At 44.8% G+C, this 23562-nt stretch overlaps 1 protein-coding gene across 2 annotated transcripts in view; it reads left to right on the top strand.

Annotated features, from left to right (window-relative positions):
* Positions 1-23562, top strand: part of peak1 (pseudopodium-enriched atypical kinase 1) — a 74876-nt gene that overhangs the window by 24339 nt on the left and 26975 nt on the right. Inside the window, exon 3 of one of the 2 annotated variants that reach the window (XM_072386274.1) lies at positions 14545-14621. The exons of the other annotated variant lie outside the window; for it this stretch is intronic. The gene's annotated coding sequence lies outside the window, so the exon portion shown is untranslated. The remainder of the gene's footprint in view (positions 1-14544; positions 14622-23562) is intronic. 2 annotated transcript variants of the gene reach the window in all.

Below are 23562 nucleotides of genomic sequence, written 5' to 3'. Positions count from 1 at the left end.
AACACTTAAACCATAAAAGGGTCAAATATCGTCTATTTGAGTTTTGGAACGGTTTTTGGGCACAGTGTCACATTTCATCAGAATTCACTTGGGACTCCAGTACAACTTAGAAATATGTCTTTCATTAATTAGATTTTTTTTCTCCTTCTTTTTTGGAAATGGCAACATCTGGCAGTTCCTTACAAGCTGTCATCTGCCTTTGTCCGTTCAGTGTTTCTATTTTCCAAGCGAAGATCGATCTGGCCGTGCCACTTTTTTTTTTTTTTTCATTTAGAATGTTCTTATTTTAAAAACCCATTTTCGCTGCGACGGGAACTCCGTGTTGATGAGCTGCCACTCACTCGTCATTCATTTGATCAGTGAAACAGCGGAAGCAGCTCGTTCTTCGACCTTTTAACGCAACCCGGCGTGCAGCAGGGCAGACCGCGCGGACCTCACTGTTCGAACGCGAGCCGGTACGACATGGAAAGTCTGTCTGTCTTCCAGTTCTGAAAGTGGAGGGTTTTCTGAGCTCATCTGAACGACTCAGATCTCGGCCTGTCGCTGCAAGAAAAAAAAAAAGAACGTCGTGACTGATGTGGAAAGTAATCCCGGTGCAATAAGCAGTCTGCTTAGCATATAGCCCGAGAGTGGTCCATCAGTGATTTAGAAAACATCTTGTATCCAGAACTTAAACTCTGAAAATAAACAATATTTGCATATTCATAGATTCTGCCTTTTTTTTTCTTTAAGCAAGCGAGGCAGGCCAGCATTGATTTGCGTTTCCCTGTAGATCTTTAAGCTTGTGGTGCTTTAGTGCCTCAGGTTGCTGAAAATGTAGATGATATACAACCAAAGGTGGGAGAGTGGAAACCGGGTTCAAAGGCTGCGTGAAACTGACCGTAAACGATTCAGTCTCTGATCTCCTTTAATTTACACCTTTCCAAACCCCCTCATTTTCTCAGAGGGCAGCCAAACATGGTTGCCCTATTAGATAATAGTTTTGAGCCCTGCTCCATGTGTGCATAGTTAAACTCTGACTCAGGATTTTATGGCTACAGACAGATTGATATTGCCCCATTTCATCACTCGCACCACTTTCCGCTCCGTACTCTGGTTAAGCTATCAAATATCCCTCTCCTCTGAATATTTTATGACTGATGCCTACTTCTGGCTCAGTGAAATGTGTCATAGTTTAATATGTAGTCATTGCAATTCTAATCCTGTTCTTTGCCCTCAAAATGGGAAGGAATCAGCAATATATGCTGCTAATACTGTTTAATAGGTTCCAATAGCCAAAGTATGAGGGCTTGTGTGAAGGTGCGAGTGTTACAACGACCTATAACATATGTGACGTGTGTCTGAGATCATGATAAATACAAATAAAGACGTTTCTCCTCTGCTGTTATTCGCTTTTGATCTAATGCTCTCCTCCATATTCGGGTTACGACCTAAGATAAGACGTTTTTTAGGCCACTGTTGCCCCAGTAAAGTGAAGCAAAGTTCTAAAGCTGTTTTCTTTCCTCTTTCTTTTACGGCGGTAGATATTTTCAGACACACAATAAAAGCTGTTATTGAATGTGTCCCAGAGCCGTTCTCCCCTTGGTATGAAAAACATCTAAATCTGCACTGTGTCAGTTCCACATGCTGATGAACGGCGGGTTTCACGTGTCACCATTCTTTAAGCGCGATTCTGTGATCCGAAGCCGATCCAAATCGAGAGGGAAAGAATGTCGTGGCTCCTTCAGTCTGACGCGGCCAAGTGACTCGTCTTTTTTCTTTCTTTCGTTTTTACAGAGCTCACACACATTCTGCGTGTATCTCACTCCGCGCAGAGGAAAAACAATTCAGCGCTTTGCAATTATCACTTTCAGTCTCTCGGCTCCCCGAGCCCAACCTCGCTGACGCAGAAGCCCTTTCATATGCTTTGATCCCGTTAATAATTGTTTGCCGTGCAGCTGAAGAAGAAGGGCAGATTTAGAAAGCAGCAGAATGCTGTGGACTGATAGGGAGACATGGGGGGGGGGGGACTTGGAGTGTTTTGTGGTGATCAGGTTTCAAGTCTGTGTTGTCCTTCCTGACATCTTCACTGCATTTGAAAAACCAGATGAGGTCCTGAGGGCTGAAATGATTCTTTGCCAAAAGGCAACATTCCTTTCACGGACACAGTTGGATTTTTAACTTACGTTAACAGTGTGATAGTCACCTGTTAAACTGTGACTCAGAGGCTGAAATGATGGTTATATAAGGACTCTTTTCATGAGATCGAGTGTTACTGAAACAAGAACACCTTCTTCATTGCACCCTACATATCATTCATTGTTCATCTGGCTCTTATTGATGCAATTTTGATGATTTTTTTTTTTTCTTTTTAACGGCCCAGCTTTATCTCAACCATGCCACCCCTAGCTGTTGGAAACTGTTTCTTCCCTCGACTCCCTGTGCAGATTGGCTCTGGATGGCCTCATAAAAGAATTGGAATCGGCATCGGGGCCATTTCACTGGCAAAGGCTGAAAAGGAAAGCGCTGACTGGGGATGCAAGCGAGCCAAGGAGCTCAACTGTTTCTCCGTCTTCCTCGCTCTGCCTGTGTCGAAGATGGTTTAAAAATGACACTCCTCCATTTCATTTTCGCATAGTCACTGGAACCCAAGCTAGTCCGTTGCTATGTTATCCACATGGATTCAAAGGTCTCCACGTTTTCTTTGATGTTGGTGTTGTTTGTTGACATCGGAACAGACTCCTCTGAAATGAACCGGCTCAGTCACAAGATTGAAATGGAACCCAGGATGTGCTTTTTCTCTGCTTGGAATGAAAAGTTCTCCTCTCCGCACACGTTGGAGCCATTTTGGGCTGAGCTGGCACTGCCTCAAACTTCCTGGCATTTTCCATCAGCTGGTAAGGAATCGGTTGTTTAATTGGTCTTTTTTTTTTCTTTTTTGGTGCCTCTGTGGATTTGTAATTGTTCTGAGACCACCCGGTATTCTGCGCAGGTCCCTACTTTTGAGGGTAATTTGTTGAATTGCGATCACATGACGGGTGGAAGTGGAGTTCCTGCGGTCACCTCGCACAGCTCTGCCGGATCCGACTCTGCGAGATGTCAGAGTTCGCTTTCTCACTCCCCTGGTATACAGACAGCGGGATGAGTGTCTCTTTGTGTTTGTTGACATCGCTGCTTCGTTGGAAGGCGACGCTGAAACACAAAAATCCGTTGCTGGGCAACTGTTTCTTTATCAGTGAGGATGGGGGGGGAAATAAGACTCCTTCTGTTATACAGCATGCAGATTAGTGCCAGGCTTACTTTGTGCATGTCATTTAACGAGTTGGCACTCTTCACATCAGACCACTTTGAGTGTCCACGTACAAAGTTTTGTTGGAATCTCTGTAGAGAAAGATTAGCAAAGAATTGAAGAAATCCGTCGGTGTAAACACACGTGCACCGTGTACCTGCTGCAGCAGAGCCTCGATACATGACTTGCTCACCGTAATCGCATCAAAGATCATGACTGGAATGTCAGAAATTGCCAAAAATAAATGGCCACGATAATGAGATTCAGCCCGCTTACGCTTACTCGCAGGGATTTGTTGATTTAACCAGTGTGGCTAAGCTCTAATGGGAAAGTTGTGGACCCCTGATGCCGAGCACTGCTTCACTTCCTTCCTCTTCATCTCACTTTACATATCAGTCAGATCACTGAGTGATAAGCTACGTTTTTTCCTGTTATAATGCTGTTAGAGCTTTTATTATCCCAGAGTGCAATAGGAAAATTGATTTATAGTGGGTAAACCTCCCATCAAAAAAAGAAGAATGGGTCAAGACTCATTTCACACTCTCACTGTATTACCACGGTGCATGTAAAGGGAAGTCAATGTGATTGCTCGAGTCCTTCCTTCTGCATATAGGACAGCCGTCAGTGAAGGGCGGAGGGATGGATGATCCCGTTATATTTCCCGTCATTCTAGTTTGGGAGGGAATAAAAGAGGACTGAAGAAAAGCCTCCCCGATAAACAGAGAGAGCGTGATGGGGCCGGTGAAGCGAACGATGTGCAAACATGTGCGAGGGTGGCGATGAAAAGCAGCTGCAAGCTGAGGAGTCGGCGGTGTTTGCGTGTGGAAGCGCACATGACAGCAGTATTTATGCCTCGCACACAAACACAAAACTAACATTCACAGATGAAAGGTGGCAGACCATAATAGGCAGGTTGGCCATGCATAGTGGTGCCTAACCGCGGGCATTTTGCTTGGAGGCCAGGTCGCATGAAGTGTGGTAACAGAAGGTTTGTAACGGTTGAGTCATAGGATGGAAGTCCGTGAGGTTAAAGGAAAAAAAAAGTAGCATTTTTGCTCATGAGGAAAGTACAAGTGCTCTTTCAACTCTTAGGTTTTACATATATCATTTAAAAAAAAAAAACATCTGGTCCTTACAAGGTCTCAAAACTAGCTAAATACTACATTGGGTTATTTATCCAAAAACTAAGCCAAAAGCTTTCTGCAGTGTGAAAGGCGAAGTGCACCCACTGATTCAGCAGCTTGTATGACCACCTTAATGTGAATAGATTGGGAATTAATCCTTTTCTGCCGCGCTCAGCCAGTCATTAGCTGCCGGACAAAGTGAATGGAGAGGAAGTAGTCGTGGTTTGTGAATGGATAGAAACTTTCTAAATCAGTGTTTTCTCTCTTCCCCTGGCAGAGCCGTGCCCCTGTCTGCATAATATTTTATTTAGCCTTTTCACCACTGATCTCAAACTCGAGGAGCTATTCAGCATCTTTGTAGCCGTGTTCGGTAAACACAGCGTCGCCGCTGACTCTCGCCTTCACGTGGAGCGACTAGATGGGTGATATTTTCATGGACTCCTCTTTCATGGAGTGGTAATTCCCAGGAAACTCCTGCTTGTATCAGCTGTCTGTTTTTTGTTAGGGTGGCTAATTACTAGCGACCCTTGAGCCTGACTTCACCCCAACCCACTTCGCCTTACTTTAATCCCACCGGCTTTCATTCCTGCCTCGATGCTATTTCTTATCTTTTTCTTGGTTTGCGCCTTTTGCTCTTTTTAAGCTCTCAGTTTCATCTTTTATGTCTGTAGCTTATTACGTGCTTTATCTCGCACCTGCCATAGAGCGGGTGTATGACACGGATAATAGAACCCGCATGTGCTTTGTAACCCCTGATCAATTGCCTTGCACAGCAGTCTTGTAATGAACTACCTGCTGTCCTCATTGCAGAATATGTCCTTGTAGGGCCCTTGCACCCCCCAGACGCCCCAATGCCTTGAATTTACTCTGAATCTGGACCCCGCTCCTGCTGTGTAAAAGCCACGCCATCCAGATGTCAGAACAGATTTCAGGGGCAACGCAGGCCTCGGCATATCCTTCGCCAGCTGCAGTGACATCTGCGTGCGCAGGACCTCTGCGGCGGAGGAAACGGCCTCTTTTAAGCTCATTTAGTGCCGAAGTGCTTCTGAGACTAAACACTGGAAAAAACCTGGGAGTCATCAACTGTCTCTGCCTTCAAAATGCTGAGAAGCGTTTCGCCGGAATGCCTCTGATTTGTTTTGGTTGTAAAAAAGTCAATCATCAGGCACGTTTTATTTTCACATGTGTTTTGTGCGTTTTAGAGGCAGTGGAAACTGGGAGAAGGAGCTGTGGAAACATTGATGGGTTTGTTTAGGTTGGACTGTTTTGAACTTGCATTTGGTGATTGTACTGATGATAGTTTCTGGTAGATATTTCATTTGGCAAGAAATGCTGCACCACAGGCAGCTGATTGGCTGAATTGGCTGAAAGTAAGACTATGGGACGTATATATGTATGTATACATGACCCCAAAAGCTCCAGTTGAAGGTCTGGATGACCTCCACTGCTTGATCCCCAAAAGAAAAGGGACCCTTTTGAGTTTTACCTTCTTTATGACTGGATTTGTTCACTACACTGAATTGCCTTCCGTACCTTTTACCACTTCTGAATTGAAAGGATGTTCCCTTTTCTGTTCTGAAATGGAAGTTTTTCTTAAAAAAATGCGATGACTTCAAGTAACATTTCCATCTCGCAGGGATTCAAACATCCCTCCCGTTCAATCTGGTCATGTTTTACTGTAAAGCATTAACATTTGCAACGTCCTGCAGCTTAAACCTGACATTAGTTATCTTTCTGTATTTAGGAACCTTTTTAAACTGGATCCTCAGGTAATGCAGTTTCTTAACCTTTTATCACCTGTTCGAGCGAAGTATAAAGTTTTGCCCTACATTTGCTGTGCAGCTTATTTAGCGACTGACACATCTATTCCATCCGTACTTGGCAGAACAGGGTCTGCCTGTGCTTGAATTCATATCAAGGAGAGGCTGGCAGCTGCTCGACTCTGTCCGTCTCTTTGGGAATTCAGTTGAACCGGGATGATTCAGCTCAACCTCATTTGCTCACTTTTGTCTCCCTCTTTTTCTTTTTTTTTCTTTTTCTTGCCCTCTCTGAACTTCTTGAGCCCCTGATGTGCTCAGTTGATGCGGCTGTTTCAGGGGCCTCGTCACATGTGGGAACTAAACATGGAGTACTGCTACAGAGAGGGGGGAAAGGTTCTCACATCTGGCTGTCTCAGGGTTCTTCTTCTTCTTCTTCTTCCCTTCCACTTGGCGTTTCTCTTTCTCGTCCCGTAAATGAGAAGTTAATGAGACTCTCTGCGCTGTCCGAGCTTCTTCTCCCACCCTCTCATTCCCTCAGCGTCTCTGCCCTGTCATGTTTTTGGTTTTCCCGTTTTAAACCCCTCTCCTTCTCGTTCCCTCCCTTCTTACGCAGCTCTTAGTTCTCTTCCTCCCTCCCCACCTCTCATTCACGCATCGACTTCATCTCGACTGCTTTTCACGTGGCTCCTCTCCTACACCCTCGGCCACTGACTGGATTCACACCACTGCTTTGTAAGTAGTTTGCCACAATCGCGTCTTTGTCGGTGTTCATTCCTCACCTCCTTCCTCATCCAGTGCATCAGGGCTTCAACAACTGTTGCTGTCTGCTCCGTATGGCTGAGGCTTGCTTGCAGGCTGACGGGCTCAGAGACGCAGACGGACAGGATGATCACACAGGACTGAAGAGGGCCACAGAGAAAATGCTGCTGCTATGGGATAGATTCGATGAAGTGAGGTTTGGGAGGAGCAGGGGAGGTGGAGACACAAGTGTCTGTATCATACCTTCTTCTGTCTGTTGTGTCAGGTGACTGGAGAAGGGACTTTCAGGCCTGACGGGACACCCTCTAATTAAGCAGGATGTGTGGACAAGCTGGCTCACATTTTAATGAGAGCTTCCTTAGTTGCGCAGTACGGTAGTTTGGGGCAACAATGAGAGCGTTTGTGTCTCTGCTATCCTGGGGTTTGCCCACAAAACTTGACAAAAACTGAGATTAAGTTCTATTTGGTTCCTTTATGCAATCTTTTTTAACTTTGCGCTTGTCTTATCACTCTAAATACTTAATTTGTTTTGGAGTAGCTTGTTCAGCTTCTTCTTTTTTCTTTTAACAAGAGAAAGCTCTGTGTGGTGAAAGGAACTCTCGTTTTCACTCTGCATTTTCAGCACCATCCTCAAAGAAATTCCAGCCATAACAAAATGATTTTTACATGATTTTAGCTAACTATGAAACTGGAGCATGAAATTGGGTTAAAAAAAAAAAAGAATTGCAGACTGAGACTCAAACAGGGAAACTCAAACTGGTGCTGCTTTTTTTTCCCTGTTTTCCAGAAGTGAAATCCGCCCTGTCGAGCCGTCATGTTAATACAGTTTGATCGGTACTTTATCTGTGACTGTTTTCACTTGATGGATATTGGATAATCCCACCCCTCCGTCACTTGGTTTTTGCTTATCAACTTGAAGCAGAAAAACACAAAGCGCACACATCTGCAAAGCCGAGAGCGTTATTTCATGGTGCTGCAGTTGCAGGACTCCTGCACTGGAGGTGAAGAATCTCTGCTGAGATCCCAGTGATGACACAGGTGATGTCACAAAACCAGAGGTGCTGTAGAGAAGCTGGCTCCCGGAGTAGTTGACGTTGCGTTCACTGTTCTGTTACATCGGTCCTTTCCTGCACCCTAAAAATAGCCCGGGCACATTGAAGTGTTGATTGGCACGGTTTCATACCTTTCCCAATCATCATTTCACTCACGCGTGAGAGCCGAAAGGCAGGCTAATACAAAAGCCAACTGACTGGGAAATGCATCATTTGGAAGCCATCCTCTCCCGACTCTATAGACAAATTAAGAAGCTTAAACTGAAACTTGCCAAAGACGTGTTGCTTAAAGCATTTGAATTTCTTGAAAATGTGAGATACAAAACTGCTAGGATCGTCTGCTGAAACTGAACTCTTAAGAAAAGGTCTGGATAGTGTAGTGGTAAGATTGCCACCTTTCATGTGGGGGTTCAAATGGGTTCAAATCCCCTGCATGAAGGGTTCTACCTCCAGTAGGGGTCCTTAGGCAAGATCCCCTTCCCTGACTGCCTGCCAGTGTAAGTCGCCTTGGATAAAAGCGGCTGCTAAATGCATAAACATAAAGATAAAAGAGGGCTGGCGAACACCTCAGTGTTTTCCAGCACACTAACAGAATTGTATAGTCAAAGGGAGCTGAATCCCTGCAGGTTTGTTGTGATCAAGGAGCGTCGCCTGCCAACACGCATCGTGATTAGTTCTGAAGACTCTCAGTCAGGTTTTGTGCATCAAGATTGATGGCATAGATTAAAAAAAGAATCTGAATGAGAGGTCGAGAAGCTGTATTAGTAAGCAGAAGGCCTGCTTCGAAGTTGGAAGGTTATTTTTTGTTGCTCTTCTGCTTCTTTTTACACGAACATGCTAAATACAATCAGAAAGCCTTCAGTCAGTGTAAATGTCTCCAAAAACTGGAGCAGAAGTCTTGTCAGCATCAGCTGATGACAGAAAAGGCATCATGTTCCGAGTGGCAGCCTCGGCACTGTAATGATAATTCATTTATTTATTATTAAAATCCACATGTCCGTCAGTAAGCATTCTCTGGATAGAAACAGGGAAACTGACAGTTTTGGACACTCGACGTCAAACCGTTACTTTCTGTTTTAGCTCCAGCTCACCTGTGTGTGTTCCCTTTCCCATTAATCCGGTAGTTTTAGCTGTGGTAGAGCACCGCTCGCCACCATTGTCATTCATCCGGTCGTAAAGACGAACAGTAGTTTGGAGATGGTCGTTATGGAGACAAAGATCAGACAGGCGGGAGAAGATGGGGACCAACACAAACTCCATTGAATGGCCAGCAGCACCGGCCTTTGTGTGCGACTCCGTGTGGCGTCAACTCTGCCACTGAGCTCAGGATTTTAAGTGATGATTTGTCTGTGGTCTTCCACTGAGCCATGTTGTTGTGTAAAAGCTTCCTGTGCCTCTTTGTACTCAGCCACAGAATCGCGCTGTGCTGAAGAAAAACACCGGTCTTGCACTTTTAGGACAGACTTCGCTGCCGTCCCTTAAATTAAGTAGACGACTCACAGACCTAAAGAGACAAATAACAGTTTTGTGTTCTGGAGTTTGTGTTGTTGTTTGTGTATTTTTGTAACTAAACGAGCCCTTCGGATCGCACAGTGCTGCTGAAATGCCACTGAGGAAGAAAGGAGGCTGACGGTCATCATCGTGTTGTGTATCTTGTGTGTGTATCTTTCAAAAAGGCAGTACGCACAATTAAAATCAAATGACTCATTCCTGGGGCTTGTACCAAACTCCCATGTCCAGCTTTACTTTAGTTTAGTTTAACTTTACTGTCACCGTACGTTTTTCTTTTTTTGTTTTGTTTTAGTGGGTCAGCTGGAGCCTGTGATCTCTGTTGGTCTGCAGTCGGTACGGTTAAATGCACAGCTGAGTGGAGCTCGAACGTGCCGTCGCCCCTGCAACAGTATACGGTACACACATGTTGAGCCCATATGTCGCTGTGGATTGTTTGAGATGTTCAAGAGAGCCTTTTAACTTTCTCTGTGGGAGACCATTGCTCATGTGAGCATAACCCAACGCACTGCAGAGTGAATTTAGACTTTTGTTTCCTTTCCGTTACTTGGAATCGTGGCCATTTGTCAGATGATTCTGCAGCTATGAAATCAGACTTTTATTTTCGCAGAGTCTGGAAGCAGAACAGCTGTGAATGAGAGCAGTTTTATTGATATCAACTGATGCTTTGCTGTTTTCACAAACAGATGGAAACTTGGAGCGTGCACGGAGCTCCTAGGAGCGTGCACGGAGCTCCTAGGAGCGTGCACGGAGCTCCTAGGAGCGTGCACGGAGCTCCTAGGAGCATGCACGGAGCTCCTAGGAGCGTGCACGGAGCTCCTAGGAGCGTGCACGGAGCTCCTAGGAGCGTGCACGGAGCTCCTAGGAGCACTCGAGTCTAACTGAGCATGTGCAAGCAGGATTGATGTGATCCCTAGCTACATTATCTTGAGGTGTTTTGAGAAGCTTGACTTTGTGTTTTGAGTACTCGATGAGAGAGAGATAGCAAATCGAGGACGATGCAGGTGACCTGGAAGGAAAGAGGGAAAAGCTGCACCAATCACAGCCTTTTTTGATCTTTTTTGGTCGGGTATCGCTGACTTTTGAAAATGCAGTCGTTAAAATCACATTACATCTCAGATATGTCCGATATGTACGAATAACAGCTCGACACACACGAGCGGACTGAGTCATCGGACCAGCCGGAAGCTTAATTCTCCAGCATACACTTGAGACATTGAATGCACCTTCCAGACAACAGCCACAGCAATAATCAGTCCATTTATTTATGACCGAGTCATGCTTTGAGGGGAAAAAAAAAAAGCACAGACCGTCAATTATAAAAGCCTGCTCACAGCTGAGTGTGCCAGTCGACAATTCAAACCGCTATTATTATAGCGTGCTGTAAAAGCATCAACACATACTCATGCTGTTACTGGAAGTCCACCCCCTCAGAGGAGCCGAGCTAGTACTATGTAAGAGCTGCGAGCCCCGTGGAAGGGAATTCACAGGTAGCAGATGGACTACTACAACCAGCTGTTGTTTACCAGACGCGAGGGAGGGAGTGTGGTCAACGGCGTTGAGAGGCGAGGACGTGCGTGCGATGGCCCCCGCAAACAGCACTTCTTGAAATCTGCCGAGATGTGCAAACCAAGCAGCGTTGCAGTATGCGATGTCACGTTATAGCGGTTGTGAAATGAGGGTTTGATCAGACTGCTTCTATTGGAGAGAAGCAGGATGGTGATGAAATGAGGCAGAAGGGTGGAACAAAAAGCATTTGTCATACCTCGTTGAGGCTTCCAAGTCAGCTGGAGTTTGGTTTATGGGTCAGATACAAAGTACACTCTCAGGTATGTTGGCGCTTTATATGTGGGTGGCCACTGCTGGAGCATCATTCTGTTATTGAGTAATAATGGAAATCTCGTGGAACTAATTGTGCACAAACGGGTATTAACTGCCCTCAGTTTTCAAATGATCCTTAAACTCTTTTCAGACATGGGTTATGTAACACAAACAGCGTAATCTTTGTCGTAAAACGATGGCAATCAGGCATCGGTTTCTTTTCATTCTCCTGATTCGTCATTGATAAACGGTCTTTGATGAGTCATGGTTTTCGAACTACGGCAAGCTGCACCGCCAGAACAGTTCATTTAGCGTGTTAAGCTGGCGATGCTTAATGCAGGAATGGAAGGAAACAGCTGAAAATGTCCCTTTTTTCCGAGTTAGTTTTTCTTTTTAGCCCTTTGAACAGCCAGTCTTCTCCACTCCTGACGGTTTTATTGTGCTACAGTAAGTCTGTAGCTCGGAAAAACAACTCGTACTTCATCCGAGGACAGCGTCTCTTCCTTTATGCAATCCAATACAAAACTCCAGCTCCAGTTTTGAGTTTTCTCAAAACAACATGCCGTCTTGCTCCAAAGATTCATATGAAGTTACAGGAACAAACGCATCGATGGCAGTATGTAAGGCTAGGCAAGGCAAGTTTATTTGTATAGCACAATTCAACGACAAGGTGATTCAAAGTGCTTTACAGAGACATTAAAACAGAAGAAATAAAAAATAAAAAGCACGATTTAAAATTTAAGCAAAAGAAAGAAATAGGAACAATAGATAAAATCAGAAAAAAGTATATATATGAAAGATAAAATCAATAGTTAAAATATGATTCTGTTTTGAAACTCAAGCTTATTCAAATGCAGCTGAAAATAGTCTTCAACCTGGACTTAAATACACTGAGTGTTTCAGCTGATCTGAGGCTTTCTGGGAGTTTGTTCCAGACATGTGGAGCATAGAAGCTGAATGCAGCTTCTCCATGTCTGGTTCTGACTCTGGGAACTGATTTTTTAAAAAAAAAAAAAAAAAAAAAAAAAAAAACGGATCCAGGTGACCTGAGGGGGCTGGAAGGTTCATAGTGGGTCAGGAGGTCACTGATGTATTTTGGTCCTTGACCATTTAGAGCTTTATAGACCAGCATCAGAACTTTAAAGTCTATCCTCTGATGGACAGGCAGCCAGTGTAAAGACTTCAGAGCTGGACTGATGTGCTCCACTTTTTTGGTCTTAGTGAGGACTCGAGCAGCTGAGTTCTGGATGAGCTGCAGTTGTCTAACTGACTTTTTTGGCAGACCTGTAAAGATGCTATTACAATAATCAAGCCTACTAAAGATGAATGCATGGACTAGTTTTTCCAGGTCCTGCTGAGACATCAGATCTTTTAGCCTTGATATATTCTTAAGGTGATAGTAGGCTGACTTTGTTATTGCCTTAATGTGTTTGTCCAAATTTAGGTCTGAGTCCATCACTACACCCAGATTTCTGGCCTGGTTGGTAGTGTTTAGATTTATAGGTTGAAGCTCTGTGGTGACTTACAATCGTTTATCTTTGGCTCCAAAGACAGTTACCTCAGTTTTTTTTTTTTTAATGTAATCCGACAGAGCAGAAGCTTCAGCTGCAGCTTGACTTTTTGAGTTGGAAATGTGACTCCGAAGTTCCCACTTCCTGGTTCAAATGAAAAGCACTGTTCAGGACGTGAAAGACGAGCACAAGTGATGAGATGGAAAAGAGGAACAGGGCAACGCTCACACAACCGAGCTTTTCTGTTAGCCTTCGTTTAGTCGGTCGCTTTTCTACGATAAGTCGCAGACGTCTGGGGAAGGACTGCTGCTGTGATGCAAGTGAGTTTCAACCAGGTGTTTTCTGAAAGGCTCAATGGAAATCAGCTTGCTGGCTTATTAAAGTCGCCATCGTAACCAGAGCATATTTCTCGAAAAAAAAATGAACCGTAAAGAACTGTCAGTAGTTCTGCTGGATCTGTGCAACAGTCTTGTGTTAAAGATTTGCTCGAATCTCTGTTAAACCAACCCAACCCGGCTCTAACCAGCATGGAACTGCAAACGGCTCGCAGACAAAGGCACAGCTCTGCAACCAAACTGCATTTACTCACTAACACGCTGACGGTTTTATCACATCACTGTCCAGGTTTTATTTCCTCCAGTTGTTCCTGTTTGAAAGATGACTTTTTTCATTTAAAGCTAATAAATGGACTCATGGGACGGGGGTGGGGGGTGGGGGGGGCCTCCAGAGATGATTGCTGTCATTTTTATTCCAAAGTCGACGCTCCGTCCTCGCATGCATTAACATGCCGCGGTATTAAATACGGGACGATGATTTCGCTTTGTTTGCACGTATTTTTCTCGGTTGCATAGCAACACCCATTTTCTGTCCAATACAACACCTCAAATGGGATCCTACAACAAAGGCGAGGATAGAATTTGTCGATGGGTTGAGCCGCCTCGATTTGTGGCACAAAGTATGTCTTCCCTTCACAGTTGGCATTAAACCCACCAAATGGATTAGGAGAACTGTAGCTGTCCGGTTTATTTTCAGCACAAGATGGATGCATACATGCTGCTGCTGAATTGAGCTTCAGGAATAGATTAAAATACCCCCCCCCCCCCCCCACACACACACACACACACACACACACACACACACAGACACAAAACTGTGAGCTGGGTAAAAGTGCTCTCTCCTTTCAGTGCTCCTAATGTATGGAATGAGCTTGAGAACTCTCCCCTCCTCACATACTTTCAGAGGTGTTGCCTTGAAGGAGACCTGTTGCTGTTTTCTGTAGTTTACAAACTAGATGCAGAATGTGTTGGATTTAGTTGCCCCGTCTTTATTGAGCTGTTTTATTTACCGTCCTGCGCCAACTTGACCTTAGGGTCGCCGTAAGGCCAGAGGAGATGTGAACATTTTTGTAATAGCGTGTCTATAGCCCTAAGATGGCTGTGTATCGGTGTGACGGTGAATCTGAAGCTGCTTTGTAACGCTGTGCCAGAACAATGAGTTGCTCTGAAAATGAGCCAGTGTTCAGAGATCTGCTTCAGGCAAAGTAACAAAATGCTTTCCCCCCGCCGCCCCTTCTCTCTCTCTCTCTCTCTCTCTCTCTCTCTCTCTCTCTCTCTCTCTCTCTCTCTCTCTCACTCCCTCCATGTTTTTTTTTTTTTTTGTTTTCTCTGTCTCGCCCCCCTCTTTTCTCCCACCTTTGTGCATTCTGTTTATCTCTGCCTTCTGTCTCTCTGTCATCTGTAGGCTCCAGCAGTCGGTCCTCTCTGCTCCACCAACCGGGACTCCATGGCTGCCAGTGCTGCAGCTTGATTCATTGCTCTGTGAGTTCACTTCTGTTTGGTGTGGCTATGCGGGCCTTCCTCGCTTCGTTTGTCCATCTGGGTTCTGTTGGGTCTCCTTTTTCTTTAGTTTTCCCTCTGCAGTATCTGTCTCCCCATTATTGAATATTTTTCACACTGTAAGTTGGTGTTAGAAAAAGTTTGGTTACTCTTCGTGGATCCAAGTCTCTTCTTCGCGCTTTACGAAGCGATTACGGAATGAGATTGCGTGAAATAGAAAGTTCTCTAAAGCGATTTGTCCAAACATTCGATACATCGTGGATAACGGTGAAGGTGGTTGCTGCATGGATTTAATTGAACACTTCACCATCATGGCTACAGCTATTTGTTTGTTTATTCATTCATCATAGATTCTCAGTGGTGCAGATGTGTTTCTGGGCTTTTAGGTACATTTTGGTCTTAGAAACTTCCCCGTGAGTTAAATGCGTTTAAATGCGTTTGTCAGCTGGTCTCTGGCATTTGCCGCCTTTTGATTTTTGTGTGTACAAATGTCCTGATGAGGGATGAGCAGTAAGACGAGTTGTTTTGGTCCTGTGGAACCAAAGATGAACTGAAAGACAGTAAAACGCTCAACAGTCATTTGATCGGTTGCCATCAACACACTGACTGCTATGCTGCAAATGTAGCAAAAGTTCCTCCTTTTCTGCTCGTTTGAAGGAGTTTGATGATGACTTACCTGTGCTTACCTTGTCATGCACGTATTATCTCCGTAATGATCTCGGATTGCACGCGTCTCAGTGCCAGATGGGTGAGAGGCAGCCATCTGCGTCGGGGTGTCTCGGCAGGTTTGGGTCCCGCTCAGTTTGCATGTGCTCAGACTCCACCGCGCCCAACACAGATGTTACTGTGTGTGTGTGTGTGTGTGTTGATAATAGATACTTAATGTGTTGTACATTTTACAGACGTCTTTCTTTCTCTCTTTTTAATGAGACTCTCACACAGGTTGGAGGAAGCACGGAGGATGAAATGCAGGTTCCACCTTTTCCTTTGGGCTACTGTTGAAGCTTTTGACTTAAATGGAAATGTAATTTATTTATTCAGCCCTTTACAACAATCCATTTCGGTGTGCCAAAGTGCTTTACAGCAGATAATAAATAAAGAAAAGAATAAGTACAAAACAATAAAATAACAGTAAACGCAATAAAATACAGCAAAATTGAATAAGATAATATAAAAGTGTCACCATACTACTGGGTATTAAAAGCCATCTGAAATAAGTATGTTTTTAGCCTAGATTTAAAGAAATTTAGAAGATTTAAAGGCATCAAAGCTTGGACAGGAGAGTCCATCCCTTGTGAATTTCACCTGGAAGCTAAAGTGGTTAAGGATGGTTTTAGCACCCCTCCGTCCCCTGCTTTTTCCAGTGTCCATTAGCTTTAGCTTTGCACTCGGCAGCTAAGGAAAGATTAAGCGTTGTTGAGTGTTATTGGACGCTGTCATGTTGCCTCTCATGCATTTGATGCATTTGCTTCTCAGCCCACTCTGCTTGCCTCCTCTCTTAAATTTGGAGCAATAAAAGGTGGCATTGTGTTCTCTAGTTGCTGGAAAGTATCGCTACAACGCTTTGCTGTTTTTGACGAGCATATTGAAATTACTCGTTGACTTTAAACAAAAACTCTCTAAAAGATGACTTTTTCCCACCTTCCTTTTTTGATTGAATTCTTTTTTTCTCTTTCTCTTCAAAGACTGTCACATTTGGGAACAACCGCCCCGATTTGACCCAGCACAAGAAGGCAGCTGCGAATGCCTTCCGAACGAAGCCAGGCTTTTTGGATTAGAGTAGCCGTTCTCCAGAGAACACAGTTAGCAGGCAGAGAAACAAAGACACGGTCCAATCATTAGTGAAATGGGCCTGTCCTCCAATGCCATCAGCCCAACACTGTCCAACGCTACCATGGGAAGAGGAGGAGAATGTCTCCACGCACAGAAACCCACTTTCTTTTTATTGGCGGTAATTGGGAACCGTTATCAAATCTGTTCCCTCCTTCTATTTTCTCCCAGAGTTGAGAGCCGCAGCAGAAACAAGCGTTTGTCCTTTGAAGAAAGTAGGACAAGCTTTTCCAGCTTAATTTTCATCTCAGGGCTGCTGCCGACTCCCGTAGCCTCCGATGCGTTCGGCCTTTATATTCTCATGCTTGTTCTATAGAAACTGTAACTCGGGCCTGGGTAGGCTGGTGCTCCTGAAGGTCCAACTGCTATCACTTACAAATCAGGGCACCGCGAGAAATGATCTGGTTTTTAATGGGTGTTAAAATTGAGATGATTACAAACTGGAGTTACACAAAAGGTACTCGAGATGACCAGAATATTTGGACTAGAATGGAACCAGCTAAATGTTCCAATCTAAAGCTAAAGGAATCGGGTTCTTTTGTGTTCCCAGCTGCTCCCCACCGGCACCCTGATAAGATCCAGCTCTCAGTGCCGCGCCGCCCTCAGGAAACCTCTCCCCCCACGGGGCAGAGCGGGTGGGAGAAAGGATGAGGGGGGGAGCAGTTTGTCAGGGGCGAGAAATCCTTCTGGAGCTCTCCGCAGTCATCGGCACGCTGCCCCTGGCTCATCACCATGCCTGCTGTACACCAGAGTGTGAGTGGATACGAGAGCGTGTCCGTGGGGGTGAAAGATGGAGAAAAAAAAGAAAACAAAATCAACTGCAACGCATCGTTGTTGTTGGTGGCCTCACATCGTTGATATAAACACGCTGCATGTAATTCACGGTGTGTGGGAGTATTTCCTCTTTACAGAATCCATGCGGCTCATGCAAGACGCCATCAGGTTTCATGTCGAACCGCCTCCTGTACGGATCGGCTTTAATGGTCTCCTGTGGACTGTTCCCTTTGTGGTCTTTGTCTTGGATAACATGGCATTTGCACAGTGCTCAGTGAGGCTGAAGTTCCCCTGAGAAACGCTGAGAAGTGCAGAGCCAAGCCACTAATCTGACAATATAAGGTTGCAGACTTTTACCTGCTCCGGTGACGAGGACACTGGGGTTGCGCTTGCATTTACCTGCAAAACAAGCAACGCTTTGTCTCTCTTCAGGAATTATGTGACCAGGTGCAATTATAAATGTGTGTAAGCAAGCTGGGACTTATCTGAAGTTCTCTATGATGTCACTTTGCTACTAGGTGGAAACTTGATTCCTGTCGAAAGTGGAACAGTTGTTCGGTCCAGTGGAAGCCCGCATGATAGCTGCTTCCTTAAAATATGCCATCCTTTGTCTGTTTTCCTCCAAATAAGCATCATTTATGAATTTAGCTGCTTTGAAAAGGACCTGGAACCAGTGACTGAGACGCTAAAGTCATTTAGATTCACAGCACTTACCCTCTGCTGCCCCTGTTGAAGACGCGTTCTTTTAAAAGTTTTTTTTTGGGCCTCACTTTTCAAATCTGGCTGCTTTGTCCATTTGTTTTTGGAGTTTTGGAAAAACACACATATGTGCAGCTTCTCCTCGCTGTTAGACGAGCTTCCCTCAAACATATTTTGTGTTTTCCAGTCAGATGTTATATAATGAATTCCAGTCATATTTCCTTTGAGTGATGTGTGTGTGTGTGTGTGTGTGTGTTCTTTTTGCATGCATTGTGTACTCGTACACATCTGGCCATGTCTGCTCTGCCTCTCTGCTGGTGTTTTTCTGGAGGCCAGTGGATCGGTCCCCTCGGGGGACCTGCTCCGGCTCTTTCCCAGGCCAGACTGCAACCACTCTCCCAGAGCTTGCACAATACCAAACACTGCACTGGAATGTAGTTGCCTCTCATTTCCCTCCTTTTTTTTTCTTTCTTTCTTTCTTTCTTTCCCCCCCAGTTGGCTTTGACTCTCTTGTCTATTTATCCCCAGTCTCTTGATTGTTTCTCTGAGGCTGAGGCAGGGCTCTGAGCCGTGGCTTCGCGTTGAATGTGATTGCAAACAGGCAAACTTATAGAGCATCATGAGACATTAATGCTCTTTTGAAGCTGCCTTGTTTGCATGAAACAGATACAGAAACCGTATCGTCAGCCTTCAGGCTGCAGAGGTAACATCTCGAGACTTCTATGCGGCGTATCTTCTAACAGTCTTCACCTTGAGGGACATTTTTATTATTTTTGTCTTTGGCAAGGCTTTGAAATAGGCAGCTTCATGTCCGACACACTCATACTTCCTCATGTACAGCACTGTTTTAGAATAGTTACCTGATGTTTACAGTTGGCCGTCACACTTGAGACATATTATTATGTCTTTGGCACAGTTTTAGAAAGGGATTCTTCACTTGAGCTCACTCAGGAGCTGAAGACAAACGATCGCTCTCCTCTGGTTACTGCAGTAACCCAGACTGAGATAGTCGGGACTGCCAGGGGGCAACGACTGAGCCTCACTGCCGCAGCGAGGACATTGTTTTGACAGTGCCATCTTTTCTTCTTCTTCTTCTTCTTCTTTCGTTTTGCTCGGCTGTTCAGAGGCAAATCTGTCAGCGAATCAGCTGTGGGAGACGAGCTTATAATGGGGTGATTTGGATGTCACATTACTCATAGCTGTCTGTCAACACCGCTACCACTAAGAGGGCTGGCACACCTCATTATTTCCGTTTGTTTACTGTGAGAAGACCGGCTACTACAGAGGAGCTGGAGTGGATGCGGCAGCGGAGCGACTGAATTTACCCGCTGCGCATCTTTCACAGTTCATTTAGCACAGTTAATGACTCAGAGAAGTTTAGATTACTCCGGAATCTGGATTTAGCTATTTTGTGTAGAGGAGTAGAGCTCAAAAAACATTATCCAACCCCCCCTCCCTCACCTTATTTGTTTAAAGCTCACATTTAGCTGTCACACATGGAAACAACTGTTTGCTCTCCTACATAAAACAGAGCAGTGTTTCACTGGCAGGAACACAAACTACTGCTCATCAATAGTTAGCGATACGTTTCCCTGTTGGACTCGAGGCCTGAGGAATCTAATCTTCTCTCACTCCAACTAAGTGAATTAGGGGTAAAAAGAGAAAAATAATTAGTCGTGCTTTTAGCAAGTGACAGAACTCTGAGCATCCGTCACTATATCTGACCTCTCAGTGCAGCATGGACTTTATGAGCAAACATTTTCAAGCCCAGCTTATACAGCATAAGAGTCCAGTTCTCACCTCAGAATTGATTTTTCACATGCCTTTCCCCCCCCCTCTTTCTTTTGCAGCGCCACACCCTTGAAGCTCATTTGTGGGTGTGGCTGCCGACGTCTCGTTCCTGCACTAATTCACGCCGGGGTTTTCAAACGAGCAGCTTTTTTGCACGACTTTCAGCGTCACGTTTATCCGGCAGCGTTCTGAGTCAGCTGTGAACAAGGCAGCGGCTGAAGTGATGTGGAATAAATGACGGCCTCCGTGGCTCCACCTACTTTCCCTGGCCTCTCTCTCCCTCGGTGGTCTGTTTGTCGTCAGCTCGGTGACTTGTTTGGATGGTTGAAGGCGCCTCTTGGGAAATCTGTGGATATACGATGTCACTCGCTACTTCTCATTTGTTGGTTCATAACTCCCATAGCAGTAGGGCTTTGTTTTACTTGGCGTTGTATCTTTTTCCCCTCCTGCGTTCTGTTTCGGTCAAATTAACTTTAATTGTGTGATTCACTGCTTTATTGGTTTGTAACTGAATTAGTGTACTCAAGACACATGGATCCCTTAAACTAATAACTCTTAATTGCAGCCTGTCTGCTAGCTATTTATTTGTTATGTGGAGCATGTATTGTTTAATGGTACTTACCACTCTATGAGAATCCATCTCCTTATTCCACTGGCCCTGTTTCAGTTGATGCACTTTTCTCGGGCAGAAACATACTGGCAGCGAGCTCGGAAGCGCTTCCTGCCAGCGTTTGAGCGCTTTTTCATTTCTATGACAGCAGTATGGTGACAACACGCATCCATTTTAACCCGTGCAGCATTCTACACTTTAACCGTTTAACCGCCCAAGTACGTATTCTTATCCATTCTTATTTATTTCACCACGAGCGGCAGATGAACCTGCCCCCTTACTGACAGCAGAATGAGTTTTTCTCGACAACATCTTGGCAGCTCTGGTGCGGGGAGAGTTTGCTGTGCAACGCAATCCGTCAGAGACATCAGTGCCATGAAAATCGCAGCATTCTCACAGCAAGGGCCTATTTTAGGTTTATTAAGGAACCTTTTTAAGAGAGACTCCTTTCAGGGGGTTCGCGGTGCAAAAGCACAACATTCTGCTCTGCTGTCACCTGCCAGTGTCTCAGCTGTATGTCAGACACCAACAACAAGTTTATCTTCCACTTTTTTCTCTTTTCAGGGTTCGCGCTGTGATGAGAAAAGTGTTACATGGACTCCAGCCGTAAGAGTCTCTCTCATACAGACAATAAGACCCAGGCGGTGTGATTGCTGCCTCCACCCTCAAACTCTTCCATGTACATGTGGAATAAGAGATGAACTGTTTACTGGCATCTTAAACAAGGCTCAAAAAACCCACTGAAGTCGCCACACAGGCTCTCGTCGTCATGCTCCACAGCAGGTTAATGCTTCTGTTTTACTTCATAAAAGATTCACTTACATTCCTGCCTTCCCCTCAGCCTTGATCCCGTCTGTCTCAGCTCTGAGAGGATGTGTCACTTTCATTTTAATGAGAACCTCTACATTAGTTATGAAGCCGAGCACTCGTTTTATGTTTGCTGAATAGTTATTTCTACCGGTAACACGAGTTCAATTGAGCAGCTAATGAGTCGTGCTTGCGGAAAGAAAGCTCTCGGAGCCGGAGTGACACGCAGCGGAGTCATTCTGGCAGCGTCTCTCTGTGGACACAAGCTGAAATTTGCTGGAAATTGGATATTGTGTGGAACAAGTCAGCCGTGACTCAGTGTCCAGCTGAAACTGAAAGCTGATTAGTACAGTATCAGTATGTGCCAACACTCCTCAGCACGTACACATTAATTTACGTTCGAATATGGTCGTCTGGAAATGTTGCCAAAGCAGCCATTGTTGCGTCAGTAAAATCAGCCCACCTTTAGGAGTCTGTCAACCAAGGACAAGATACAGCGGAATAGACACGCTGAGCACCAACCAGGCAAGTAACTCCATCCTGGTAATGCTTGGGGAGGTGCTTCGAGGTCATCACTTTAAATCCCTGAATGAAATGAACATATCTGAGGAAATGAGGCAATAAATGCAGCCGACTGCCCTTCAAACAAACTGCCGGACCGCTTCTCGACCGTTTTTCATGCGTTGGCTTTGTTTGGCGTTTCCATGTGACTAAGAAGAGCTTAATTTTCGTGATCTCATAATCGCATCGCCACCAAAATTTGTAAACCAAACAGCTAAGGGCTGCCTGCCTTTTGTGGAAATTCTAGAATATTTTCTGAAACTACTCACAGCTGATTGACACAGCGTGAGGATAAACCGTGGCGTCACTCGGTGATGCAGTGTGCTGCTTTTGCTCTTTTCCATCCCTCTGCCGCTGCTGTGTTATTATTCAAGCCCTCCTCTGCAAGGTGGATCACAATCTAATATCCCATCTCCTCATAGCTTCACCCTTCAGTCTCACTTATTCTCTTTTATATATCAGGCTCGGCGGGCTTCCACTCGCAGTAAACTGAACGTGTTGTGTGTCGGAAATGAGCCTCATCATACCGCCTTTTCTCGTGGGGAAATACATTGCCTCTCGTTTGATGGGATAGTGTATTAGAATCCGATTTGAACGTTTAACACCAGCCTGTTGTTTTGATGCCTCGCTTCTCCACATCCATCTTTCACATCCATCACATCCACCATTCCGTGGTTACTGATTTTCCTTTTTGTGGCCCGTTCTCTCCATGTTTCCCGCAGTCTCTACCTTTTACAGCTGTACATCCCAGTATAATCAGGATAAGATATTCGTCTTTTCCTTCCCGTTTGAATGTCCTTTCTGACAGCGTCGCCTTTAAATGCAGCCTGAATATTTTCAATTCACTTTGTGAGGTTCCTTCCTGGCCAAGTCTCGTCCAGTAGAACTTAGGAAGGAACTTTGGAGGAACTCTGCAATTGGCTCTAAACTAAATGATATTGCTAGCATAGCCACTGTAAACAAAGTCCTTATTGGGAAATGTTGTTACTGACCTGGGTCAGTTATTCTGGCAAGTTTCCCATCTGCCTGCACCCTGCTGCCCCACAGCTGAGACTGACTGGAATCACAACTGTGCCCTTGGCTGAATAAAACAGCACAGCTTGGAGGATCCCACCTCTCAGATTAGCTTTATTGGTCACAGGACATTTGTCATGGCATCATCCTGTTTCATGTTTCAGAATTGTGTGGATTGTCTTACTTCTGCTTACTGCCCGGGGCAGAGCAACAATGCTTTTCCTACTTAATTAATTTTGTCCATCTATTTAAGGGGAGCTGTAGAGCTCAGTCTTGGAATGTGGTGTCAACACATACTAACGACGCATTCCACCTAAAATCAAATGAAACGGCCTACAAAGTTGCATTTCCATGCTGGAAAATAGGAGGAACTGTGTCAGACCTGACCTTAAAATCCAACATGGCACTGAATGCATTTTCCTGATACTGTTTTTTTTTTTTTATGTCATTATTTTATCGCTTAATCCTTTTAATTCACCTCAAACCACCGCCATCAGCTGTCTGCTATGTGGGGAGTTTGGATAGCTTGTACCTGTTATAGATAATGTTGCATTCCTTTTGTTTGTAGCATTCTTTGCACTCTGCTTTAGGCAAGAGTTGAGCGGTGTGAGATAAACACAAAGAAGGTGTAGCCGTCGGTTTGTTGCGATCACACAAACTATCTGCAGTGCAGAGTGGCTCGTTATGCTTTGTTTATGTATTGAATCCGTCCTTCAAGCAGGTACGCTGGGAACAACTAGGTGCATGTAGTTTTTCTGTGTGAATGTCCCCACGTTAGTATAATACTGGACTGTATCACCAACCGAGAAGCTGACATTTCTTGTATACATTCTCAAG

The sequence above is a fragment of the Leuresthes tenuis genome, unplaced genomic scaffold (assembly GCF_036924035.1).
Source record: "Leuresthes tenuis unplaced genomic scaffold, fLeuTen1.0.hap1 SCAF_5, whole genome shotgun sequence".
NCBI lineage: Eukaryota > Metazoa > Chordata > Actinopteri > Atheriniformes > Atherinopsidae > Leuresthes > Leuresthes tenuis.
The sequence above is the reverse complement of the archived record's forward strand: the minus strand, read 5'-3'. Positions and strand labels throughout refer to the sequence as shown.